We start from the raw sequence: 7,938 nt of genomic DNA, 5'->3' as shown, positions 1-7,938 counted from the left end.
GCGCCGACTGGTGGTGGTGGGCCAGCAGTACCTCCTCTTCAGCGGCCCACACAACAGTTGTTCTTGTTATGATTTATTGTGTTTTTATAGTTCAATTGGTTGAGTCACTTTAGTTAGTGCTATGCTACAGTTACAGTGAGGGAGTTAAGTTTCATGTTGCCGATACAATGACTGTAAAGTGTATTGCCTCTGATGTCTTCCACCACCATTTCTGTGCATGTATAAAAATAGAAGCACGTGCTTACGGCAGAATGTAGAAAAGACAAAAAGCTCATAACAGCTGTAAGAGTAACTTATAACAGTTTTGTTGCAAGTGTGTGTCATTCTTCTATTGAAGCATGTGTTAATTTTACACACATTACTACTTTAATATTTGCGATTTCTCACCTAAAATATTAACCCAAAAATAAAAGAAATATCTGTTTACACTTGTCAAAGAATTATTTTATTTACCTGTAACTCATCTTGAGCCAATTTACCTCACAATGACTCATAAATAATTTACAATTATTATTATTATTATTATTATTATTACTATTAGTGCATCCCTCTGATAATGTCCAGACAATCAACAGATCCCCCCCCACTCACACCTAGAAGTCAAGACTAAACCAATTCACCTAGGTGACCACATAATCACCTATTTTTATTAGCCATTTCACACAATTCAGAAAAAAAAACATGCAGAAATTATAGGCCTTTATTTATAAAATTATGAATGAGATGTGCATTATTTGGAAGAAAATTGAGGTGTAACTGACTTTAGCCCTCTAACCACCCCCGCAATTGTCCCGTCCATTAGAGAAACCCAGAGGTGAACTGTCCCCTGCACATCCTCCCCTTCTCACACTGCTTCTGTGTTCCGCCTCCTCAGCAAGCAAGGGCTCCCATGCAGCTGCCGGGGTTGCCATTTGCTAATTCACACACTGACAAGAAAACCGCTTTGTAGCGCAGATGATTTTTTTTTTAGTGCTCCTGCCCACAGTGCAGCCCACATAAATGCTGGCCCAGGCAGCTTCCTGTTCACCTGTACCAAAAACTGCTACTGCAAAATTTAATTTTAATTTAACCTTTATTTAACCAAATTAGTCCATCTTTTGCAAGGGAGACCTGGACAGACGTGTCCAGGTCAGACAGACGTGATGTTCAGATCGCCTGCTGTATGTCTACATTACCTGGCGGTCCGGTCCAGCTCGAACAGCCTTCAATGTGGTGTGCTCTCCAGCCGTCGCAGAAGCGATATATCTTGTTATGTATTTCAATGTGAGGGACAGCAAGCACACAACAAGCGTGTCCATCAAAACACGGTGTGTTTTCTGCAGCTCTGATGTCCAGGACCAGAGTGTCAACAGCTGCCACGCCCCGTGTGTACAGTGCACAGACCAAGGAGTCACTCTGTGATCAGATGAGAAGGCGCTTGAACCACACGCATGCACGTGTTGGGGTGGGGGAGAGCGGGGGAGAGCGTGCAACACACTCACATGTGTTGTGGGGGGGAGCCGACACTCTGGCACGCACATGTGCACTCGGCAACTCCACAGTAGTGGGGTACTTAGACAAATTCACATCCAACTCGACAATGATCGTCTGCTGACTGTTTTCATGATGACAGTATGAATGGCCACACATTTTCTAAGTGCCAAACGAGTGGTGTTAGATGTTCGTGCCCTGTCAGTTGGAATTTGGCCACACCTGTTGCGAGAGGGTTCGATGGGCTCTCACAGTGCACAGTCCTGTCTTTCAGCCGCTGTGTGCGCAAATAATTGTAGCAACAGGGTACGAGGTGTTCGAGGCAGCTACAAACTTACATGTTTTGCATAAGATTCCTGCTTCATGCACACTTCAACCAAAGTCGCACTATGTGTGAAGGGCCCTTACACACCAGACAAACACAACCACACTCTCACCAACAATCAATCTGGAGTCACCAGTTCACCCAACCTGCATGTCCTTTGAAGGAAGTTGCAGCACCCAGAGGGAACCCACTCAAACATGTGGAGAACATGCAACTCCACACAGAAAGGACCAGGTCAGAAGCAAACCTGGGATCTTCTCACTGTGAGGCACAGAGCTAACCATGAAGCCACTATATCGCCAGCCTGCTAACAACCAACAAAAAACCAAACTTGAAAGACACTCAAGAGAGTGCTTACCTCTGCAAAGTGCCAACAGACTCTTTATCCATATTAAATGACAAACCTCTTCACCACAAGAAACTGATTCAGTCATAATCATTCACTTTGTTTAATAGCACACTGCTTGATAACAATTAGCTCCTGCATGTTATTCCTGACATACTGACAAATTCTGGATTCAACCCTTTGTCCAGACCCATCAGAACTTGTAACTGTATACCCTAATTCTCTTTTCTCACCTCTCTATCAGATGAAACTATTTGGTTAGTTCTTCTGTCAACCCCTGCAAAAATTATGGAATCACCGGCCTCAGAGGATGTTCATTCTGTTGTTTAATTTTGTAGAAAAAAGCAGATCACAGAAATGACACAAAACTACAAGTCATTTCAAATGGGCCACTTTCGTTGCTTTAAGAACCACTATAAGAAATCAAGAAAAAATGATTGTGGCAGTCAGTAACGGTTACTTTTTAGACCAAGCAGAGGAAAAAAATATGGACTCACTCAATTCTGAGGAATAAATTATGGAATCACCCTGTAAATTTCCATCCCAAAACTAACAACCTGCATCAAATCACATCTGCTCGGTGACATTGACCCTATGTCATGAAATTGACCCATGTGTCTTTTTGCAAGGAATGTTTTCACGTTTTTGCTCTATGGCAAGATGCATTATCTTCTTGAAAAATTATTTCATCATCCTCAAACATCAGAAAAGTGTCCAAAATATCAACGTAAACTTGTGCATTTATTGATGATGTAATGACAGCCATCTCCCCAGTGCCTTACCTGACATGCAGCCCCATATCATCAATGACTCTGGAAATTTACATGTTCTCTTCAGGCAGTCATCTTTATAAATCTCATTGGAACGGCAACAAACAAAAGTTCCAGCATCATCACCTTGCCCAATGCAGATTCGAGATTCATCACTGAATATGACTTTCATCTATCATCCACAGTCCACGATTGCTTTTCTTTAGCCCATTGTAACCTTGTTTTTTCTGTTTAGGTGTTAATGATGGCTTTCGTTTAGCTTTTCTGTATGTAAATCCCATTTCCTTTAGGCGGTTTCTTACAGTTCGGTCACAGAAGTTGACTCCAGTTTCCTCCCATTCGTTCCTCATTTGTTTTGTTGTGCATTTTCGATTTTTGAGACAATTGCTTTAAGTTTTCTGTCTTGACGCTTTGATGTCTTCCTTGGTCTACCAGATGTTTGCCTTTAACAACCTTCCCATGTTGTTTGTATTTGGTCCAGAGTTTAGACACAGCTGACTGTGAACAACCAACATCTTTTGCAACATTGCGTGATGATTTACCCTCTTTTAAGAGTTTGATAATCCTCTCCTTTGTTTCAATTGACATCTCTCGTGTTGGAGCCATGATTCATGTCAGTCCACTTGGTGTGATCACTCCTTTTTAGATGCAGACTAACAAGCAGATGTGATTTGATGCAGTGTTAGTTTTGGGGATCGAAATTTACAGGGTGATTCCATAATTTATTCCTCAGAATTGAGTAAGTCCATATTTTTTCCTCTGCTTGGTCTAAAAAAGTAACCGTTACTGACTGCCACAATCTTTTTTTTCTTGATTCTTATAGTGTTTCTTAAAGCCAGAAGTTGCCATTTGAACATTACTTTGTTTTGTGTCATGTCTGTGATCTGCTTTTTTCTACAAAATTAAACCACTGAAATGACATCCTCCGAGGCCGGTGATTCCTAATTTTTGCCAGGGGTTGTAATCATGCTAAGATATAATCAAATAAGCCAACATTTTTCTTATCCTTGGTGCCCGCAAATCCCTCATACATAATATTTCAGATGGAGTGCCACAAGGAGTCTGTCTTGGTCCTCTGCTTTTCTCACTGTACACGCTTCCCCGAGCTGATGCCATCAGAAAGTGGTACACTAATTTTCATAGTCATGCAAATGACACAGAGTTCTGTAGAGCCTGATTATCAAAACGTCTGAGCTCACATACATCCTACTGAAGCTGAGTACATCTTATTGATTTGTTTTTGTTGTTTTTTAAGATGACAACACAGCTAAACACTGTCCCACTTGTGTGAAATTAAACATCAATGAGATCGAAACACCTCTGCTCAAGGCTATGTTGCTGTAACCTTGTAAAAAAAAGAGTAACCTTTGAATATGCACGTATTTCCACAGAAACACACCACTTTGATTTCTAAGCAACACCGCCTTGTCGTGTCCCATCTAAAATACAGTTGAAATGATGTCAATATCTAGATCAATACGCTGAGATGTCTCCGTACACATGCTCCCGGCCCTTTACCACAGCTCCACATGCTGTCCTGCTGCTGCTGACGGACACCTGATGTAGGTCTCTTCTTTATATCGCCACATGCATGCTACATGTCCCCTATCTGTCTGAACGCACTGCTGATCTGCACCTGCTGCGCCAACAGGTATACGCTGCACATTGGCACATCAATCACTCAGCAGGACTTATTAATGCCATTTAAAATACATTTAAGACGTTTCTGTGGCACCGCTGTCCGCCCGGCATGGATTTGATGACAGTGTGAAGAACGCCTCACAGGAATACTTTTTTATTTCATCACAAAATGGTAAATGTGAACAATCTGTCCGTCCTACACGGGTATAGAACTCAGTAGCCCATTTTTGTGGAGTAATCTAAAAGACACAAGTGAGCTTTCGGAGAACTGATCCACGCTCCTGCGCTCTGTGCTACACTTAGTAATAGACACAGTCACTCTAATTCCCCCGCAATTCTCTCCGAAAGTTGAAAGGTGCCAAATGCAGCCTTAATTACATACTAGCCAATCAGAGCTTAAGTGTGACCTTCTGCTCCCCTCGCGGCTTTGCTAATGCTCGCTCTCAGAGCAGAATGGATGTGCGGGGGCTCCTCCTGAGGGTCACGTGGTTTCAGCGGCTGAGCACACAGCTCTGGAGGACATCACACCTACATTATGCATGTAGTGTGAGTTAAGCCTGGTCAGCACTCCAAATTAAAGCAGATGAAGAAATACAAGCCGTTATGGCTCATTCCTTCTTTGTTGCAAGGTGCACTGACAGTTTAATTCGTTTCCTGTCATCCTCAAAGTAACATGCATATCAGATCAGTTCATATGCAGGTTACACACACTTACAGCATGAATTTCAGTTTCAAAATGCAATTTTTTTGCACATCAGGTCTAACGATTCAAAGGATGATTTATGCTGTATAAATATTAAGTGCTCGGTTTTGCTAAAGGCATTTGTTTACAGTAAATAAAGGTGACTACTTTGGGCTGGCAGACAGATCACAGTATACAGATTTTCCTCTCCTCTCTGATCACATGATCAGGGTGCCGGCATCACGTTGTCAGCACGGGGAGGAGCCACACACAGCACATAACCTCACCACCCATTTTGTGCAAGTACCTGGCTCCTTTTGTGTGAGTACCTGGCTCATTTGTTTACCCGTGTGATGTTCGTATGTGAGAAGAGGTCAGCTGCTGTTTAAGAACGAAATGCGCCACTTGCTTTAGTGACAGCGAATGCACGACAATGGCGCAGCGCCTAAGGAGCAGAAGCCACGCTTGAGAAAAAAGCCCCGTTTTTTTTTTTTTTTTCAGTGTGCAGCCTGGTTAGAGCCCATTCTGGATTTCATGTTGTGTATTTTCTTCCTCTCTCCTTTCTCGTGGCTGTGCTCCCGACAGACCCCCTCACCTCCCTGCCATCCGAAGTGTGAGCCGCATATGGTGCAGCGAAATTGCCGTCTACAAGAGCATGCCTCTGCCTGTCCAGACTTCATCAGAAGGATTAAAGAATGGGATGGGGTAGGGGGGGGAATCAAAATAAAATGATGATAGCGAGGCCCCGGCTCTTCCCTGGGTTTTTTTCCCCTTCATACACCGCACACTCCACCCCCAGTGCTCTGTTTTAAGTAGAGTGGAACATCAGACGACAGAGAAGCCTCTCTTGCTGGCATGTGACGGTTTACAATGAAAGGTTGGCCGGTCAGTGAGCCACACTGGGTTTATTCAGCTTTGACAACAACTCACTATATAAGAGAAATTACACACTCGTGCTTCTTAAATCTAAAAATTAAAAATCAATTCAAGGCTGCATCAGATTGATAAAAGCAGATTTCTTTTATGATTAGTCCAAATGCATGTTTTTAAATCACAAAAAAAGAAAGCAGATTTCTTTTATGATTAGTCCAAATGCGTGTTTTTAAATCACAAAAAAAAGAAAACAAAGTATCAGAGAATAGCAACCTTCTGGGGCACAGTGTTCAACCGTAGTGTAGCTGCAGGGGTGGGATTTGGGTTTAAACCCCTCCCAAAATCTTCCACTTAAACAAAGCTTTTTTGACGCTCTGATCCATTGATTCAGAAAATGATTCAATGTTTTAAAAATGATTGAATTCAGGAAAATATTATGATGTTTTGAAATGACTCACTCCTACATGAACCAATTGCTTCAGAAAATCATTGGTATTTGGGGTAGGGTCAAATCACTAAAGGAACAATTATTTCAAGAAATTACTATTTAAAAATGGTGTGATACATTCAATGAACATGAAACTTATTGATTCAAAGAAGGTGTTATGAAATGCAGGAAGAAAAACCTAACAAATTTAACAATCGCATCACAAAATACATCACTGTTTTGAATGCTCCAAAAACTAAATGGAAACAAAAAAAAAACGTGTAATAAAAACAACAACAAAAAACATTATTACTTTAAACATTATAAAACAGTAAATAAAAGATTTACCCTCTGAAATTATTTCATGTTTTTTAATTCTGAACATTAAGCCCAATAATTGCTTCCAGAAAACGACTGTGTTTAAAAGCTCAAAGCGTGCGACAGTGGCAGCCAGTGAACAGCGGAACTCCTTCGTTCAGTTTCAAATGTTCAAAACAGCGCAACATTTGTTTAGAAAATGATTCACAGAACAAAATGTAAAACATTAAATAAGAATTGCTTCAACACATATCCTCTTCTAAACATAAATGAAGCAGCTGCTTGAGAACGTCCTTTGGAATTTTAAAACACACTATGTGAAACAACTGCTTCAGAAAACAACTGTTACTGTTTTGAAATGTTTGACAGCTAAATAATAGAAATTGCATCACAAAGTGATTTGTGATCCACAACACTCGAAATACGAATGAAATAATTTCTCCATATGATGAATCAGTGTTCAAATACTCAAAACACTGAATGAGCAACTGTTTCAGGAAAAAAGATTCAGTGTTCTGAAATTCATAAAAAGCTGCGATGATGACATCTCGTGGACAGTGGAACCCCCCCCCCAATTTATTTATATAAATTCTTGGCTACGACCTTGAATAGTACTTTCTCAGATGGACATTTTGGATCAGAGATGACAGACGACTGGATAGACTACAAATTCCTGCATGCTTTAATCATGACTCAGTGTGAGACATCAAGAGTACAGAGCATTATGTTAGTGCTGTTATTACCACAACATCTAAACAGATACTGATGTGTATCATCCTGAAATATGACCATTACAGAAGCAAAGCATCCAGCCTTTGTTCACCTTACAGTCTTCAAACTGTTGTGCAGAACATACAGCGGAGAAAATGCATGATTCTGATGATACACAATATTATTTTGCGGGTGAAAATTCAAACGTCCTCAAGCTTAAAGTATTCATCCTGTAATAATTCATGCATAACAGGAAAAATACAAAATGTTGCCATTTGTGTATAAACTAAGATTAAATATAAGTCAATGCTGTATGTATTTGAATGGAAAACTAAATGCAACACAGAAAAATGTTTTCAGCACAATTCTACATTC

At 40.8% G+C, this 7,938-nt stretch overlaps 1 long non-coding RNA gene across 1 annotated transcript; it reads left to right on the top strand.

The window, feature by feature from the left end:
- The first annotated feature begins 5,368 nt into the window (after positions 1-5,368).
- Positions 5,369-5,979, top strand: LOC117502653. Its single transcript, XR_004558374.1, has 2 exons — positions 5,369-5,555; positions 5,820-5,979. It is a non-coding gene; the product is annotated as an uncharacterized LOC117502653 (long non-coding RNA).
- The last annotated feature ends 1,959 nt before the right edge of the window (positions 5,980-7,938 follow it).

Source organism: Thalassophryne amazonica, chromosome 2 (genome assembly GCF_902500255.1).
Source record: "Thalassophryne amazonica chromosome 2, fThaAma1.1, whole genome shotgun sequence".
Classification (NCBI taxonomy): domain Eukaryota; kingdom Metazoa; phylum Chordata; class Actinopteri; order Batrachoidiformes; family Batrachoididae; genus Thalassophryne; species Thalassophryne amazonica.
Note: the sequence above shows the minus strand (reverse complement) of the source record. Positions and strands in the feature narration are given on the sequence as shown.